Below are 20,587 nucleotides of genomic sequence, written 5' to 3' on the forward strand. Positions count from 1 at the left end.
AGTATGCATGCTTAGATTTCTGTTCAGGTTCTCATCATTAAATATAAGTACTGTATATGCATGGTTCTTGAAGTCCATATGTTTCCAGAGCACTTGGGGAAGAGAGGAATTACGTGAAATAAATCTCTGAATTCTGTCCTCAGGAAGTTTATAATATAGTTAGAGAAATAAGACAAAAAACAAATATATAAGGCTCATAGATTTCTTTTTGTGATAGGAACACTTAACATAAGATCTATTTCTCAGTAAATTTTTAAAATATACAATACAGAATTCTTAACTATAAGCACTCTCCTATACAGTATATTTCTAGTATTTATTCACCTTGCGTAACAAACTTCTCAACTTTTGACTAATACCTCCTTGTTTCCCCTTCTAGACCCTGACGACCACCATTTTACTCTCCGTTTCTATGAGTTTGATTATTGTAGATTCCTCAATAAGTGATATCATATATTATTTGTCCTTCTGTGGCTGGCTTATTTCACTTAGTCTAATGTCCTCTAGATTCATCCATGTTGTTATTTTACTATGCAGAAGCTTTTTAGTTCGATATAAGTCCCACTTACTTATTTTTGCTTTTATTGTTTGTGCTTTTGGTGTCATATCCAAAATAAATTATTCTTAAGACCTGTGTCAAGCTTTTTCCCTATGTTTTCTTATAGGAGTTTTATGGTTTCAGGTCTTGCATCTTAAGTTAATTTTGTGAATGGTTTTAAGATGGGGATACTATTTCATTCTTGCATGTGGATATCTAGTTTTCCCTACACTATTTAGTGCAGACTATCCCTTCTCCATTGAGTATTCTTGACTCCTTTGTCTAATATTAGTTGACCAGGGGTTCCTGGGTGCCTCAGTCAGTTAAGCGTCCAACTTCAGTCAGATCATGATCTCACAAGTTTGTGAGTTAGAGCCCCACTTCGGGCTCTCTGCTGTCAGCATAGAGCTTGCTTCAGATTTTCTGTCTTCCTCTCTGTCTACTACTCCCCCATGCTTTCTCTCTCTCTCTCTCATTCTCTCTGTCTCTCTCTCTCTCTCTCTCTCTCTGCCTCTCTCTCTCTGTCTCTGTCTCTCTGTCTTTCAAAAATAAATAAACATTTAAAAATATATTGGTTGACCATATATTTGTGGGCTTATTTCTGGGTTTTTGATTCTGTTCCATTGTTCTATGTCTGTTTTTATGCTGGTACTATACTGTTTGCTTATTATAGCTTTGCAATATATTTTGAAGTTAAAATATGCCTATAGCTTTGTTCTTGTTAAGAATGTATTTGTCCCGGGGCGCCTGGGTGGCGCAGTCGGTTAAGCGTCCGACTTCAGCCAGGTCACGATCTCGCGGTCCGTGAGTTCGAGCCCCGCGTCAGGCTCCGGGCTGACTCGGAGCCTGGAGCCTGTTTCCGATTCTGTGTCTCCCTCTCTCTCTGCCCCTCCCCCGTTCATGCTCTGTCTCTCTCTGTCCCAAAAATAAATAAAAAGCGTTGAAAAAAAAAATTTAAAAAAAAAAAAAAAGAATGTATTTGTCCATTTGGGGTCTTTTGTGAAAATTCTCAAATAAATTTTAGGACTTTTTTTTCTATTTATGGGAAAAAATGACAAGACCCATATGTTTTTAAAAATAAACTTAAGGGGCTCCTGGGTGGCTCAGTCAGTTAAGCGGCCGATTTTGGCTCAGGTCATGGTCTCGTGGTCCGTGAGTTAGAGCCCCGCGTCGGGCTCTTTGCTGACAGCTCAGAGCCTGGAGCCTGTTTCAGATTCTGTGTCTCCCTCTCTCTGACCCTCCCCCATTCATGCTCTGCCTCTCTCTGTCTCAAAAATAAATAAACGTTAAAAAAATAAAAAAATAAAAAATAAACTTAAAATGGTTAATGTTTCATATCAAAGATTGAATAATTAAAATCAGTAAGGTTAGGAAGGGGATCAAAACTGAAAAGCAAAAAGAAACAAATGAACCTAAATGTACTACAAATGAATATCATAATTGCATCCTAAGAGAGAAGAGAGAACAAAGAACTAATCTAAGTAATTTTGCAAACCTAATTTTGTCTCTCTTACATAACACTAAAAGTAAGAATTATAAGCAAATAAGTTGCTCTAGTCAATAGTTTGATTTGCATAAAGGTATGGGTTAGTAATTCCACATCTATATAATATACAATCTAAAATTGAGCAAATAAAAATTTTGTGAATAATGAAAGCCAGGTTCCTCTCTGTCAGATTGAGGGGATAAAAATAAAGAAAAAGAAGGATATTATTAGCCCTGTGGTGTTGGGCTGGTATTGAAGATGTCAGTGTGAGTTCAGGTAATACAGGTAACAGGTAGGTAGGTAGGTAGGTAGGTAGACAGACTTACTAATGTGTGTGTGTGTGTGTGTGTGTGTGTATGGACATATATGTAATTATAAATATAGATATAGACATATCTTACTTCTGTTCTCTGAGAGTACCTGTAAGCAGTGACACCTCAATGAGTATGCCTAAGACCTGGATCTTAGTTTATGCATTTCATCCTCCAGCATGAGAAAATCAGGCTTCTGGGACAAATGAATAATTTCAGAGCTAGGGCATGTATGTTCAAAGTAAGATTAGAATAAAAATGAAACAGTTGCAAGAGAGTACTCAAAATATGATGGACACATGAAATAGATTTTAAAAAGCCTATTTAGAGAAGCTACCAATGGCCAATAAGAGACAATTTGAGCAGCAAATTATAATGATCCATTCTATAGTAGATTTTTATGCAAACAATAAAATCAGAATCCATGAATTTATACTGAAGAGCATGAGCAAATAAACATATAAATTAATAAAACATGAAGAAAGAAAAGTGATTTATCACAGCAAAATTACAACTTATGAAAGAAATGATGAAAATAAAATATTTCCATGACAGATATCACAGTGATAGGTGTTATAAGCAAACTTCATCATTGGATGATAAAAAATAATGGAAAAGTATAAGAAACAATCTCAAAATATCTCAGCAAAAGATATTTTTAATTAAAGAAAATATCAAGTTTATGAGAAACCAAGCAGGTAATACTAAAATCAAGTGACAAAGTAACAAAGTAACAATTGCTAGACAAGTGACAAAGTAATATAACTAACAGGACAGCATGTACCTCCTGATATGATGCATTAAAAATACAAAGTCACTGTTGCAGCATTGCAGCCAAATTTGTGTAATCTGGATTTAATCACAGGAAAATATCACACAAATCCACATTCAACAAAATAACTGGCTGGTACTTTTCAAAAATGTGTAAGTCATAAAAGACCAAAGACAAACTGATAATTTTTTTCAGAAAAAAAGAAAGCAAAATAATATGACAACTAAATTTGATGCTAGACCAGCATTAGTATGGCAATAGTTAAAATATGAATACAGCCTACAGATTTGATAACACTATTGTGCCAGTGTAAATTTTTTAGCTTTTGTATTTGTGCTGTTGTTTTGTAATTAAATAACTTTTGAAAAATATAGTTGAAAAGTATATTGGAATTCTTTGAACTGATTTTGCACCATTTTTAATGCATCTGAAAATTCTTTCAAAGATGTATCAACACTAATTATCAACCAAATGAAACTTAAAACCACAAACCTTACACCTGTTGGAATGGCTAAAATCAAAAATACAAGAAATAACAAGTGTTGATGAGGGTATGGAAAAAAGGAACCCTTGTGCGCTATTTGTGGGAATTCAAAAGTGGTGAAACCACTGTGGAAAACAGTATGGAGGTTACTCAAAAAATTAAAAGTAGAGTTCCCATATGATCCAGTAATTTTACTACTGGGTATTTACCCAAAGAAAATAAAAATATTAATTCAAAAATATATATGCACCCTATGTTTATTGTAGCATTATTTACAATAGCTAACATATGGAAACAACCTAAGTGTCCATCAGTAGATGAATGGGTAAGGAAGATGTGAGATACACACACACACACACACACACACACACACACAAAATGAAGTATTATTAAGCCATAAAAATGAATGAAATTTGCAACAACATGGATGGACCGAAAGCACATTATGCTGAGTGAAATAGTCAGAGAAACACAAATATGATTTCACTCATATGTGGAATTTAAGAAACAAAACAGGGGCCCCTGGGTGGCTCAGTCAGTTGAACATCTGACTTCGGCTCAGGTCATGATCTCGTGGTTCGTGAGTTCAAGCCCCTCAGCGGGCTCTGTGCTGGCAGCTCAGAGCCTGGAGCCTGTTTCAGATTCTGTGTCCCCTTCTCTCTCTGCCCCACCCCTGCTTGTGCTCTCTGTCTTTCAAAAATGAATAAACATAAAAAAAATTTTAAAAAGGAACAAACAATGAAAAATGGAGACTAACAAAAACACAAACTCTTAAATATAGACAACAAACTGGTAGCTGCCAAAGGGGTGGTGGGTCTAAGGGAATGGGTGAAATAGGTAAAGGGAATTAAGAGTACATACTTATACTGATGTGCATTAAGAAATGTATAGAATTGTTGAATCATTGTATTGTACACCTGACTCTTATAACTATGTTAATTATATTCGACAAAGAAGAAAATATAAGCATTAAAAAAGTTAAGAAAATATTAAACCTGGGCTGAGTTGTACTGTATCTGTTTTTCGAACAGAAAAGAAAATAAATATACAGAAGCCATTTTGAAAAGTTCACAAATGAGAGAGGATTTATGGAAGACCTTGAATAGAGAAAATACAGGCGTTGTTTCTTTTTATATAAGGAATTCTGTAAGGGGAAGCAGGACTGTATACAGAATATTTGTTTGGGTGAGAATTTAGTGAGGATACAAATGTCATTCAAGGAGTAATTTATATTTTATGATGATAAATAAAGACGGCAGCAACCAAGAGACCACCTTCAACATTTTTAATTTAATTAGATAAATTGCTTATAATACTTGCTGTGGTCAAAAGTGATTGCATACACTTTGTTATAAAACATGCTTTCCTAAATGATTAATATTTCTCATACTCAGAAATAAATAACTGAAATCCACAAGGAAGAGATGGCAAACAGTTTAGAAAACAAATAGGAAAAATGAACCTACTACAAATGAATAACATAACTGCACTGAAGGAAAGGGGTGGAGGAAAATAAGCTAAGTAGCTAAGTAGCTTTATTATATATTATATATAATATTTTTTTGAGAGAGAGAGAGAGAGAGCAGGCACACTAATGAGTAGGGAGGGGCAGAGAGATAATCCCAAGCAGGCTCCAGGCTGTCAGCACAGAGCCCCATGCAGGGCTGGATCTCATAACTGTGAGATCATAACCTCAGCTGAAATCAGGAGTCAGAAATTTAAGTAACTGTACCACCTAGGTGCCCCTCTGAGCAATTTTTTATCTCATTTTAATTTTGAGTTATTTTATGAAAAATAAATAAAACACTAATTTCTATGACAGCCTTATTTAGTGACATAATATCAGGAATAATATTCACCTTCGAAGAGTATGTAGTGAAAATGGATATAACCCTGAATTGGTGGTTTGAAGAACAGAATCTATGCTCCCTGTTTGCTTAACAGTACAGGACACTGACAAGTGTTTTGATGGATGTGAGTCCTGTTTTTCTCTTTCTTAAAATGTGATGAAGTAATAATAAAATTGGATTTGGAAGTATAACTAACTCAATATACATATTTCTTATGTGTTTCTTATATATCATTGTAAACTTAGAATATGTTGTTGTTGTTGTTGTTGTTGTTGTTGTTGTTGTTGTTCTGAGTCTCTGTGACTTTGTTTGAAAATGAGAATGATTATTATGAACCATAGAGAGATTTTATTTTTTTAGATTCAAATAGAGTAAGTGTGAGAATGTTTTTTAATGCATGGAGCTTTATGTGAACATACTTCATGACAGTGGTTGCTTTTTTAAGGATAAGCTTACTGATGATAGGAAACATCTTGTATTTTTTCTTAACTCCAGAGTTGGTCATGGTGCCCAGAACATGGATATGCATCCGGGCAATCACTGACTTCTATTAAATACACTATAGCATGGATTCCTGTATTTCAAAATGGAGAAATCATGTGGTGCACACACTTTTCAGCTTTAGTGGATAGATTGCACTTTGAAAATTATTGTAAATACAATGTTTTCATTATTCAGAAAATTGTTAACAATTTTTCTCTTAGCAGCAAACTTCTATGTACTTAAATCAGTAGATGTTGGCACATAATAGCACTAAAGTGAAATGGCATTACTTAACACGTTCTATTATACACTATTGGATATAGGACTTTTGTGCCATTATCCTACTTTTAATTGTTAAAGTCACTCAAGTCTTCAAACTGAGACTATGTGATAGCAATTTCTAAACAGAAGTTAGGTAAATATTCTTGTAAATTAAATTTAACATACATATGTATCCAATTATTAAGCTTAACATTTAAATGTCTCTTTCTAGGGGCAATTCTCAAGGTAAATAGCATTTGTAACACAGCTACAAATCATCTTAGTTTTAGAATAAAATCATAATGTTTATTTGGATAATTTATTTTTGTTTATAAAATAATTGCATATGCTGTGGATATATATAATGCTTGAGAGACAAAACCTAGCTTTTTTTTCAGTGTTATTTTTTATTTGAGTGTGATTTGATATGGGCTATACTTTTTTTCTGGGCTGGCTTATACTGAATAAAAATATATATGAATTATTCAACAATATGTTTTTCAACAGTTTTTTTATTCTGCAATATGAGAAACAAATTTTACCTCCTGCAACAAATAATAACTAGGTTTAATGTGCTTTCCTAGAAGAGTTTAGATACAGTTCTAACAAGTCAGTTTCTAACCTCTCTTTGAATAATCACCTGTTGCAGCAGAAATTATGAGTCTGAAATGGAAACAGAACACTATTAAATATAATAGAGATTATTTGCTAATTTGGTACTCTTCATTTTCCCGAACCTAGTAACTTCTTTGAGAAAGCGAAATAACAGCTGTCAGGTATCAGTGATGTAAGGATTCATCAAATTACTAAATATATATTAAAATAAGCATGGCAGTATTTGATCTGATGGTTGCCTTTGTGTGTTCTTTGTAATTAGTGGAAAGTAAATTGCTATTAAAGAAATGGGCCCAAGAGCATTAACAATGTATGCACAATCATATGTGCAAGCTTAGAGCTTTTGGGATATTTGGATATAATTCTGATTATTTATTTTAAATCCTGTAATTATAGTGCTTCCAGATTTACAAAATAAGGAAAATAACTCTTCCTAGAATTTCAAATAAAATTCTTGGCTAGCATCAAAGCTTTCACACCTTTCCAGAAAGTCTGCACATTCTGATGTTCTTGAGTTGAATTCATTAGTAATATACATTTATGACTTGTTGATTGAAAATATATCTGATTCCAAATGCTGTGTATCATTTCAGATGAAATAAAAGTAATGTGAACCTTAGTATATATGTATTTCATTTAGAAAGTATGCATTCTATTCTTTCAGGAAATGGCCTATTTTACTTTTCTTTTTTAGTTTTTTTTTAAATTTTTTAATGTTTATTTTTTGAGAGACAGAGACAGAGTGCAAACTGGGGAGGGGCAGCGGGAGAGGGAGACACAGAATCAGAAGCAGGCTCCAGGCTCTGAGCTGTCAGCGCAGAGCCCAGCACGGGACTCTAACCCACAAACTGTGAGGTCACGACCCAAGCTGAAATCGGACGCTTAACCAACAGAGCCATCCAGACACCCCTACTTTGCTTTCCTTTTTAAGTAAAATATATACGTGCATGTTATTCAACTAGCCAAACGATAGTTCTGGAAACTGAAAAGAGTAAGTAGGATTAAGATGAAAAAAAGAAAAGTGTAGGCCATTTTACTTGTAGAAGTTTATTAAAAGTCCTAAATAGCATACTAACTTGAAAGCAATAGTGTATTAAATATACTTGAAAGCAATAGTATGTTAAAAATCATAAAACCATAATTGTATTACTGAGAATATACAAGCTAAGATGTTAGAAAAAGGTGGCCCTAAAATTCAGTGGTTTAGTAATGACAAATATTTAATTATCTCTCATCTAATAGTCAAAAACAGGCATGGTTGGAATGCCTCTGCCATTCTTAGCATGTGGATTCCAAGGATGTTACAATCATAATAAGAAAGAAAGTCTAAAATAAAGGAAATGACCCAGAAGTTGGTCACATCACTTCTACTGACAAACTTTGTCTTAAGCCACATGGGTCAAAAACGCTGTAAGAGAAATTAGGAAATGCTGTTTTCAGTTGAGAAGCCATGATCCCTCCAGAGAGAGAAAGAGGAGAATGGACACTGGGGCATAGGTAATAATCACCACTATAGTGACCTATGCCATAATCCATTGAGTGTCCATTGTATTGTTCTTCCTACAAAAAGAATTTGCATTTCCTTCCCAAGGAAGCAAATCTGCAGTGCTATCAGTTATGGCATCTGACTTGACAGTGTACGAACTCTGAGTTGATTAATGCAAAGTTCTTTCTATTATGTCTTGTCATGTTTCTAATACAGTCTGATGTCTTATTAACCGAAAGAAAAATTGTTCTCCCTTTTCTACTCCCTACCACAAACTTATTACACAATGTGGAACTGAAAGAAGAAAATTACATTTAATTTATTCAGGGCATAAACAATGAAACCCCTATCAGTCAGTTGCCCCTATCTACCAGTGGGAAAGGTTTACAAAATCTCCTTGCCCTGGTAATGGAATAAATTTCTTAATTAGCCTATATGACAGCCCAATATTCACCTTTATTAATTTCTTTCTTATTGTTTTCATGGCCCCAGTATTAATTTTGCATGTTTGTTTGTTTTTTGTTTTTTTGTTTTGTTTTTTTTCCATTTTGCTATTGTCATTCACAGCCCAAACTACAGTTTTCATAGGCAGCTTCCTGAAGGGACAAGTTTGGCGATCTGAAGATTGCATTGGGGATTGAATTTATGTAGGCCAAACTTGTAACTCTTCTGAAACAAAATTCTCTCAAAAAATCTGCAAGATTCAGCAACTATCAATAAATTCTATGTGAAAGTAGTGTATGTAATGTTTTCTTTCCAGTAATTGTTCATAAAGTTGTCAAATAATGTGGTAGTTTTAAAGCATGTCCATATGCCTCTTGAGGAAAAACAGGGAGTAGTTATATTTTCATAAGGCTTTAAAAATGCTATCTAAATACTTTGTATTCATGAAGGAAATAAATATTTCTTTCCCTTATGTGCATATGTAGAAAACCTGACAATAAATAAATTTCAGATGACAAGGATTGAAAAGAGTCAACGAAATTGGAAGCTAATAAGTGATATGAGAGTTAGATGGCTTAGTGTTAGAATAATGGCATATAACCTTTTTATGTTATAAGAGAGTAAAAGCTTGATCAAAAAAGACATGAAAAATTCACTAGAATTTCCACAACTAAAGTTGTGGAAGAAGAAGTATTCTGTAATTCTATAATCACTGTATAATTTTTAATAAACTAAACATATTACTTATATTTTGGAAAATCATCAAATTTTTATTGAGCTATGATATGTACTAAAGGTTGATAAAGACAACATTGTTTTATGTGATAGAATTTTCAAATTTTATTGCCATTCCTAAAATTGTATTTAAAGGAAATTATGTTCATGTTTTTATATAGACAGAAATTGTAAAATAGTACATAAGCACACTAATTTGAGCAGCCTTGAATTGGGTTCTATAAAAAGTGAAGCAGTAAAGAGTAGAGAATATATTTTTATTCACTCTATTAAAATAAATCTCTCACACATGTGCTGCAGTTAAGCTTCAGCAGTAGGAATAATAATCTGGAATGTAGCATTCAAGTAGATATAGGTATGCTCTATTCTGAAAATTCTCTATTTCAGTATCAGTTAAAAACAGTAAAAATGGTGATGGATTTTACTAATGTGAGCACAAACCACTAATTAGAGGCCAGTCAGTAGAATTGTTTTGAAAGAAGAGAACTGTAAGTCACAAATTAATCTTATCAGGAATTATACAAAAGAAAATGAGGGAAAGAGGAACGTTACCTTTCAGTACAAAGGCACATGAATTGGATGCATTCAGTAACACAAAAGAGAAAATTATTTGTAATGATTGTGTATTCTTTCTAATGTTTGAGTTCCTTGTTCCATAACTTGATGAGATTTTTCTTACAAATACCTCAGACAGCATTGCTGTGTTACTTTGTACAGTATTCCTAAATTTCCATGGTGAAATTTAAAACATAGATGGATTTTGAAATACTTTAAAGAAAGTAACCAGATAATATGTAAATAATAAACACAAGACATAATCTGATGCAGGCTTTTTAATTTTAACTTTTAGTTTTTGTTCAATAATGGGAAAATTTTGATTCATACAAAGGTTAAAATAATTGCAAGGAATATCGTCAATCTCATAATATTTCAGCTATAACAGTAGCAACAATACATTCAACACCCACCAGAAATACCTCTTCCTTGGAAATTTAACTTTCCATCCGTATTTTAAGGGCATAGAAAAAAACGTGTAGGATATATTTCCCAAACTATATTTAATGATTCATACTTAAGCATTCTCTAATAGGAAAATGGAGAAGAGAGCTGTTACCACAACACAGATGGTTGTCACAGTGCAATGGTGGCATCTATTGGCATATGGTATATATGACATGAAATTGCCTGGATTTTTTCCCAAGTCTTGCTTTCCTAGAGCATGCCATGTCTAGATGCTGAGAAGATATGGTTCAAATCAGCACTTTCAATTTGATATGAACAAAACAGTTTAAAGCCAACACTACAAACAATCAAGAAGTTTTAATTTTTACTATGGATCATAAAAAAGAATGAGAAGAAAAAAGAGAGTCAATATTTATCTCATGACAGTTCAATGTTTGTCACTATGCTCCAAGGTTGTTCAGATACAGTATGCTAAAATTTAACAAATGAAGATCAGAAAGTCTATTATAGACAACGATAATAGATAGATAGACAGACAGACAGACAGATATAACAAGCATTGAACTACACAATGGAAAGTAAAAAGGAGATTATAGCCCTTGGAACTCTATAACCTAGTGATAACAGCATGTATTAAGTAGAGGAAGGATCACAGAAATATGTAGTTACTCAGCATGACAATAAATTAAGAAAAATAAATGTATGAAGCAAAATAATTCAGGAAGAGAATGTCAAGATACTATAGATGTGCTAGAGATTACAGTATTCTATAAGCAGTGTTGTAAATCAAAGTAACTTTCTTCTGTTCCTTTTATATTGTGATATAAATGTTAATTGATTCATAAGTTTTTCACTGTTCCACCTGGAAAATTAATTTCTGAACTTGGCAATTAGTGCACTGAATTACAGCAGAGATGCCTTATTGTGGTTGCGTTGATACCGTGAGAGCTAGGTGGGTAGCTACTGTGAGGACACTGTATCTCTGTGCCTTCAAACCCCAAGGCTGAGTCAACTGAGGATAGTGTCCCAGTCTTTGAACCCTTGCCCTAAATGGAATTTGTTTCTTCTGAAGTACTTTTATTAACTCTTCATTTACCTCTTTTTTCCAGAATCCAGTAAGGCAATTTCTTACTCCACAAACGCGGGTGGCCCTGATATATGCACTGGCAAAACCTGTCTCTCGAGGTATGTAAAAATAGAGAACTGTGCTACAGCTGTGGTTGGTCATAGGCATGTGTTTTAATCTTTTTTATTAATTCTGTGTATTATCATGTTTTGACATAAAAAAAAAAAACAAACTAGTGTTCCTCCTCAACCCTACAAAGTACCTCTAGTTCCTAGGGGAACTGTCATTAACATTGAAATTTTCTTTCAGTGCATTAATCTCTCCATGTCATCACTCAGTCACCTTTGTAAATTAAGACCCAGACACAAAACAGCAAGTTTCAGAGAGAAAAGGATATAGAGACAATCAGTTAGTTGGCATTTACATTGCATTAAACTAACTTAATGAAATATCTCCTGGTATTAAAAAAATAAAAAAAAAAAAACTTTTGTTTTGCCAGAGAGCATTTTTCCTCACAAGCACAAAGCTTTGGACTATTATCGATATAGAAAAATAAATTTCCTTATTTGTACAAATACTGCAGATAATTCTGCCAGTTTGGAGACGTTGAGATACGGATCCTGGATCATTCTTCCTGGCTGTCAGCAATCAAGTTCCATACACAATTGCTCAATTTACCTTCAATCTGAATAAGCACTAAGCACTTCAGTGCTGATACAACACAATATATAAAAAGAAAACTTTATGCTATCATATGATAGATGAAAAAGATTCCTATTTTATCATTGTTAAAGTTTTCTATGGATGTAAGAGAGTATAAGGTTTTGAGTAGCTATTAAGTAACTCAAAGGTTTTTGACAATCTTGACCAAAAATATGGAAGTTTCCTGATAACACAGAGTGTGCACAATTTAGAACCTGGTTGACTTATTTCACCCAAGTACTTCAAGATCTGGAGAACTTACTGTACCCAGTTACTTTTAATTTTGGTGGGAAACTATTGTTTTATCTATGAAGCTAAGGGCACTTGGTTACAGAGGCATACTGGGCCATATTTGAAATATTTCATGTGAACTATTTCTTACCATTGATGACTTAAAGAAGAATAGTTTGGTGAGTGCCAGAGACAAAGACCAGGTTGGAGCAAATTCACAGGGACTGGGAAGAAGGGAGTAGGGAACAGAAGTAGAGAAGCCCTTTTTGGAAAGGCTTTACTCTAAAGTGGAGGTAGAGAGATTTAAGAAACATTATTTTTAGATATTTGTATAAATCAGTGCAGACTTAATCATGGTCTGTGTCGCTATGAAAGAGTGTCGAGCATAATATGTGGACTTAGGGTAGTTTAGCTTGGTCAGATCATGGGTGGACATCCTGATAGCAGCTACTACTAAGTGAGCAGTCACTGTACAAGAAGCACTCTTCTAAGTGCCTCACGCACATAATCATGTTATAAGTGCATGAATGCATGCGCACACACATAATCACACAAGAATAGAAATATCATTATCTTATTTTTGTGGAAAGAAACCAAGCCATAGACAAGTAAGTGATTTGCCAAAGATAAAAAGATACATAAATGGAGAACAAAAGTCCAAACAGTACATTCTTGTTACCAAAATGGGCACCCTTTCTGTTACAGAAAATTGTTTTTGCTTTGGGAGAAAAACCCAGAGACCAGGGTGAAGCATATTATATATGATCCGGAATGGTTTGAAAAGAGTTTGTAAATAGGATTAAGGAAATCTTTGAGGCTTATGTGTGACTTCAAAGTGGCTTGTAAGTGACAGGGATACCTATGAAAGATTTGCACATCTGAAAGAGATACTGGCCATGAAATGGCCAGAATGCAGACTATTCCAATAGACCATAAAATAAAGGCATAAGATCATACTCATTGTATAATCACATGCATAGAGAAGGGAGAATGAATTCCAGAAAGTGCATCATCTTTCCTGAGACATGAGGGCAATGGGGAGAGAGAAAAAGGTCTAATATTCAGTTCCAAATTATGAAATTGGGAGACTTAGGGGATATGTTATCAAGATCAAAACCTGGGGCGCCTGGGTGGCGCAGTCGGTTAAGCGTCCGACTTCAGCCAGGTCACGATCTTGCACTCCGTGAGTTCGAGCCCCGCGTCAGGCTCTGAGCTGATGGCTCGGAGCCTGTTTCTGATTCTGTGTCTCCCTCTCTCTCTCTGCCCCTCCCCCATTCATGCTCTGTCTCTCTCTGTCCCAAAAATAAATAAACGTTGAAAAAAAAAATTAAAAAAAAAAAGATCAAAACCAGAGTCAGTTTGGATTTTTAAAAAATGGTGAGGCTGTCTTAAAAATAGTTTTATAACATAGACAAATATTTAAAACATAAGAATGGAAGTCAGGAGATGGATCCTAATGGTAAATGCAACTTAAGATGTCATGTGCATGGAATTAATATCCATTAATTAATTCATTCAGAAATATTTCATTATCTGCTCTCCTCTGACCAGAGTCAGGTATAGCAAGTATAGGATTGAAATAGATAGAGACCTAGTCTGCTCTCAGCAGTTTTACTGCAAAATAAAAAAATATATATAAATGCATAAATAAGTAATTAAAATACATTGTGGTAGGGCACCTGGGTGGCTCAGTTGGTTGACCATTTGACTTTTCATTTTGGCTCAGGTCATGATCTCACAGTTTGTGAGCAGCATGGAGCCTGCTTAAGAGATTCTTTCTCTCTCCCTCTCCGTCTGGCCCTGCAATGCCAGCACACACACACTCTCTCTCTCTCTCTTAAATCAATCAAACAAGCAAGCAAGCAAAAAATTGTGGTAATTGCTAAAAAACCAAAGTAGATATTGTATTACTGTATGTGAGAGGCCCTAATCTAAATTTGAAGATGAACACCAGGGAAGGCTTTCAGAGTACATAAAATTTTCATGAGAGAAACAAGAAAATGTTCAAAATATAGAAATTTGGAAAACATCTGAAAATAATGACAAGAGAGACAAAAGTAACACTTTCCTAGATAGAAGTCAAGCCAATGTATAGATTCTTTTTTTTTTCTTGGTAGGAACTTTCAAATATTTATTTAAGAGGAGATGTTTAACAATTTCCAGCTAAAGCTTTCTGGTATAAAACTAAAAGAATGCATATGACTTGTAACTGAGTAGCTCCTCTCAGACAGAGGGAAGACAGCCCTCTGAACATGTTAAAGAACATAGGTCTATTTAGCAAGCAAAGACAGGAAACAAGGGCTGACACCCTCAGAAAGGAGAAAGGTAAAGCACAATAGTGAGAGAAAAATATAAAGATTTTGGCATGCAGGCAGAGAGATTTCTTATACTGATCAGAATCTAACAGACCAAGATAAAGCCAGTCCCTGAACACTGAATGAATGTAAATACAGGGAATGGTTAGTGAACACAAGCATCAAACATCAGAAGGAATTTCAAATGTGTGTCATTCTGTTTTTGTTCTTGTTTATTTTCTTTTTTTTCTTTTTTCTTTTCTTTTCTTTTCTTTTTTCTTTTCTTTTCTTTCTTTTCTTTTTCCTGATGTCTCTTCAATTGCATGATTTTCCATTATATTGGACAAAGACTTCTGGCCCCTTTCCAATGTACAGGAGTCACCTAGATAAGTGATCTGTTATACAGATAATTCCACCTTCTCCCTTTCCTCTCGTTCACGTCCATAGTTTCTCAAAATCTAACAAATGCTGATTTACAGTATCTACAGTCTGTCCGTTCACAGTCAAAGGACCTATGTTTGGAACCGGGAAGAAACAATGTGCCAGTCCATGAGAGACCTCATGCTTGCTTTCAACTATCATGCAGTGTTTTTTGTTCTATGACCAGCTTATTTCACTTAGCATAATAATGTCCTTCAGGTTCATCGATGTTGCAAATGGCAGGATTTCCTTCATTTTTAAGGCTGAGTAATACTCAATTGTATGCATATTCTGTTCATCTCTTGGTGGATACTTTGGTTGTTTCCATATCTTGGCTATTGTGAATAGTGCTGCTATGAACATGGGAATACAAATATCTTGTTGAGATTCTGATTTCAATTTTATTTGGATCCAAGTATATTTTGGGATTGCTGGATCATTTGGCGATTCTATTTTTAACTTTTTGAGAAATTGCTATACTGTTTTCTATAGCTGTTGCACCATTTTACAATCCCATCAACATGAATTCTTACATGCTATTGGTTGAAGTTTCATTTGCAAAAAGTTGCTGTGTGGAACTTTTGACTTCTCTTTCAACATCTTCAGTTTGCAGCAAACCCTCTCATCTCTATCTGGCCATTTCTTACCACCTCCATCATTTCATCTTCAGACCAAACTGCCAATGTCTCTTACCCTAATTTTCCCCCAGCTGTCTCCAATTGGCTTTTCCTTCTTCCACCCCTTTCTTTTCCTTTTATTCTCCAACAGTAGGTAGAGTGATCCTGTTAAATGAAAAATATATCATTGTAGTCTTCTCCAAAATTTGCAATGCCTTCACATCTCATTCAAAATAAAGTTGAAGTTCTTATAATAGTAGATACCTTTCTATAAGACCATAACACCTGCCCCTTCCTCATCTTTCTCATCTGATTCAAGCATAATCCCCTTTCTGAGCCTTTTATTCATTGTCCTTTATGATAGGTGTACTCTTCACCCAAATTCCATTATGTTTAATTTCTTCCCCCATATCCTTCAGACTATTATTTACATGTCATCTTCCCTGTGTGGCCAGCGCACGCACACACACACACACACACACACACACACACACACACCCTTCCATTAGCTTTCAGAACTTTACTGGTTTTCTTCCTATGCGCTAGTCACATCAGATATATCACTTATTTAGTCTTTTTGTCTTTCCTATAAAAAGTAAGCTCTATATGGACAAGGATGTTTGGTTTTGGTCATTGATGTATCCCCAGTGCCATAAAAGTGTTGGACACATAGAAAGTACTTCATAACTAGATATTGAATTATAAATGTTACATTAAATTATATACATATATATATATAATATCTACTTTATAATATATATTTATATTACATATATTTAATTTATATGTATTACATATTAAATGTTATAATTGTACTGAGCACATTAAAATGTTACATTACGGGGTGCCTGGGTGGCTCAATCAGTTGAGCATTCGACTTCAACTCAGATCATGATCTCGCAGTACATGAGTTCAAGCTCTGTTTGATACCTGTTCAAGCCCCACAGCAGGCTCTGTGCTGACAGCTCAGAGCCTGGAGGCTGCTTCAGATTCTGTCTTCCTTTCTCTCTGCCCCTCCCCCACTTGCACTATGTCTCTCTCAAAAATAAATAAAAATTTAAAAAAATTAAAGTGTTTACATTAAAAGTGATGAATAGAATTGTGGTTCAGAATTGCCTATACTGCTTATATTGTTCTCTCCTGTTTCTAAACTTTTCTCCCACTCACTTTTGTTCTGTCTTCCAATATGAATTATTAACATATGATAATCCTTAATTTTACCCCTTTAGTAGTCATGAGAAATAGATGGCTTCTTTACCTGCTCCAATATATTTTCTTCTCCCCTATCCTCTTAGCTATATTCTCAGTTGTGATACCTGTTCGTATGGACTATTGTGATATGGGATTAGGAAGAAAAAATAAACATATAGGAGAATGAGAGGTACTGGATTTATTCCACGACTTAACTTGTTCTTTTAAGTATTTAGTTGCAGTTGACCCATTTTTTGTTTTCATACCAGCATTTTAATCATATTCAAGGGGCAGTCTATAATTATACAATATCATAAGAATGATTATTACTGAAGATATACATATAAGAATACGTTCAAAATATATTCTATTTTATACATTTGTAAGATAAACTCCACAAGAAAATATCAATAAAATGGATATAAAATCTGAATATTTATTATATTCTTTTAGTAAAGTACTTAATATTATATAAATACATTAATTTTAATAAATACATTTTTTCTATTCAGAGAAATGCATTCTCCTTCAGATAAAATAGCTCAAACTGTTATATATATATGGAAGTATAATATTTTTTAATAAATTACAAATTAATTTTTAATCTTTTAATGTAAAGTATTTTTCATCCTACATGGCATTGATAAAGTTATGGCTTTTTTTTTATTTGCTAGAAATAGAAAACAAATATGGTTTAAAGAGAGAGCTGTTTACTTCAGAGTGTCCAAAAACTATGTATACAGCTATCCCTGTGAGTTCTTCTCTTGAACATTCATACTTTTTACATATTTCTTGACATTAAGTAAAAGACACAGGAAATCTCCCAGAAGTTACTAAGCTTGCCTTCATTTGCCTTTTGATGAACTATTCATATATTTTGTAAGAGCAGAAGAAAAATAAAATATGAGAATTTCACTTTTATAAAACAGATGATCTGTGGAAAAAATGTGGCATACCTATAAATGTAGATCTTTTTTCAGGCATATGTAAGTCTATGTGATTGAACATATGGGTTTATGGTTGAGAACAAGTCATAAGTTTTTTCAGAGTAGTGCATGCTCTCATAATATTAAAAATTTGTATTTTCTGGTTCTGATGAGTAATACTATCAAGATAAACAGTAGACAAAAATGTAGTATTTGATTGGAGGTCTTAAATTAATCTGCCTACTATATTGGAAACTCCTTGTAGTTTTTTTTTCCCCCCCTGGGAAAGGAATGCAATAGAGATAATATCTTTTCAAATCCATAATTTCCCTGACTTGTAAAGGTATCATAAAGGATTGTCTTGAATATGTGCTGCTTATCAGAAAATTATAAAACCTGGAAGGAAAATACAGAATTTCCTGTTTTATCCAAATAAAGAAAAAACAATACTTATATTTATTTTTATAGCTCTAGCATTCTGTGGCATATTAAGAACTGAGGCATTTTGGGGCACCTGAGTGGCTAAGTTGGTTAAGTGTCCAACTTCATCTCAGGTGATGATCTTGCAGTCCATGAGTTCGAGCCCCATGTCGGGATCTGTGCTGATAGTTCAGAGCCTGGAGCCTGTTTCAGATTCTGTGTCTCCTTCTCTCTCTTCCCCTCCCCCAGTCACACTCTAGCTCTCTCTGTCTCTTAAAAAATGAATAAATGTTCATTTTGGCCACTCTGACTGGGGAGAAACGGGAACCCTCCTGCACTGTTGGTGGGAATGCAAATTGGTGCAGCCGCTCTGGAAAGCAGTGTGGAGGTTCCTCAGAAAATTAAAAGTTGACCTACCCTATGACCCAGCAATAGCACTGCTAGGAATTTATCCAAGGGATACAGGAGTACTGATGCATAGGGGCACTTGTACCCCAATGTTCATAGCAGCACTCTCAACAATAGCCAAATTATGGAAAGAGCCTAAATGTCCATCAACTGATGAATGGATAAAGAAATTGTGGTATATATACACAATGGAATACTACGTGGCAATGAGAAAAAATGAAATATGGCCTTTTGTAGCAACGTGGATGGAACTGGAGAGTGTAATGCTAAGTGAAATAAGCCATACAGAGAAAGACAGATACCATATGGTTTCACTCTTATGTGGATCCTGAGAAACTTAACAGGAACCCATGGGGGAGGGGAAGGAAAAAAAAAAAAAAGAGGTTAGAGTGGGAGAGAGCCAAAGCATAAGAGACTGTTAAAAACTGAGAACAAACTGAGGGTTGATGGGGGGTGGGAGGGAAGGGAGGGTGGGTGATGGGTATTGAGGAGGGCACCTTTTGGGATGAGCACTGGGTGTTGTATGGAAACCAATTTGTCAATAAATTTCATATATATATAAAAAAAATGAATAAATGTTAAAAAAAAATTTTAAAGAACTGAGGCATTTTAACAAATAAGAAGATGAGTGTTAAATGTATCAGGTAAAAATTCCTATATTTCACCAATGATTTAAAAAGTGAAATTTTCTTTGTGTATAGACCATTGAAGGCTTAAAAAAAATTATAAAAGATGAGAAATGCTAAGAAATCTGTCTGAATACAGTAAATAGTTTGGCCTTCACTAACATGTATTTGATTTGGTTAAGTTATGTATTCATTGAGTCTGGTAATTTCTTCATCTGTAAAATATAAACAACTTTGATCTTTGTGTTGGCCACTAATATTTTAATCACAAGCATCAGCATACAATCCAAAATATCTCAAGGGAAGAAAGGAGATGTTGATTTTTATAATTGGCAGGTACAATCAGAGAAGCTGGATTCATGCACAACTGGATTCATACATTCAAATGTGACCAGCTGTCTTCTTTTATTGATCACTTATTTTTATTCTTAATAGACTTTCTCCATGCAACGCAAATATTGATTCTTGGAATTCCAAGCTTACTTAATCTATCCTTAACATGAATTAGTGATGCATATTGAAATTGAAAGATATATAGGTATCTGTATGTGTATATACATATATCTCTCTCCAAAGTTTAGGTCAATTCCAGGAAAACAAAAATAAAATACGCTGATTGTTTGACTATATGTTAAATTCATGCATTTTGGATAATATAAAATATATTGATTGGGAAGCATATGTTTAAATTTTTTTAATGTTTATTTATTTTTGAGAGAGACAGAGACAGAGCATGAGCAGGGGAGGAGCAAAGAGAGAGTGAGCTACAGAATCTAGAGCAGGCTCCAGTCTCTGAGCTGTCAGCACAGAACTCGACATGGGGCTCGAACTCAGGAACTGTGAGATCATGACCTGAGCCAAAGTCAGGTGCTTAACTGATTAAGTCAACCAGGCACCCCTTTGGGGAGGCATATGTTAGCACCATAGTTCTAATAGAGAAGTTAAAAACGAAAGGAAGATGGAGCACCTGGGTGGCTGTCGGTTGAGCATCGGACTCTTGATTTCAGTTCACATCATGATCCTAGGGTCGTGGGATCAGGCCCCATGTCCATCTCTGTCCTGAGGGTGGAGTCCACTTGGGATTCTCTCTCTCCTCTCTCTGTTTCTCCCCCAGTCAGATGCACGTGCTCTCATTCGCTCTCTCTCTGAAATAAAAAATAATAAAAATAAATGTATAAATCAATTAGATAAAAATGAAAGAAAAGCTCTATTTGTGTATATATTTTCCTTTTCTACTAAGAATAAAATTCAAATTTAT

The sequence above is a fragment of the Lynx canadensis genome, chromosome F2, assembly GCF_007474595.2.
Source record: "Lynx canadensis isolate LIC74 chromosome F2, mLynCan4.pri.v2, whole genome shotgun sequence".
Classification (NCBI taxonomy): Eukaryota; Metazoa; Chordata; class Mammalia; order Carnivora; family Felidae; genus Lynx; species Lynx canadensis.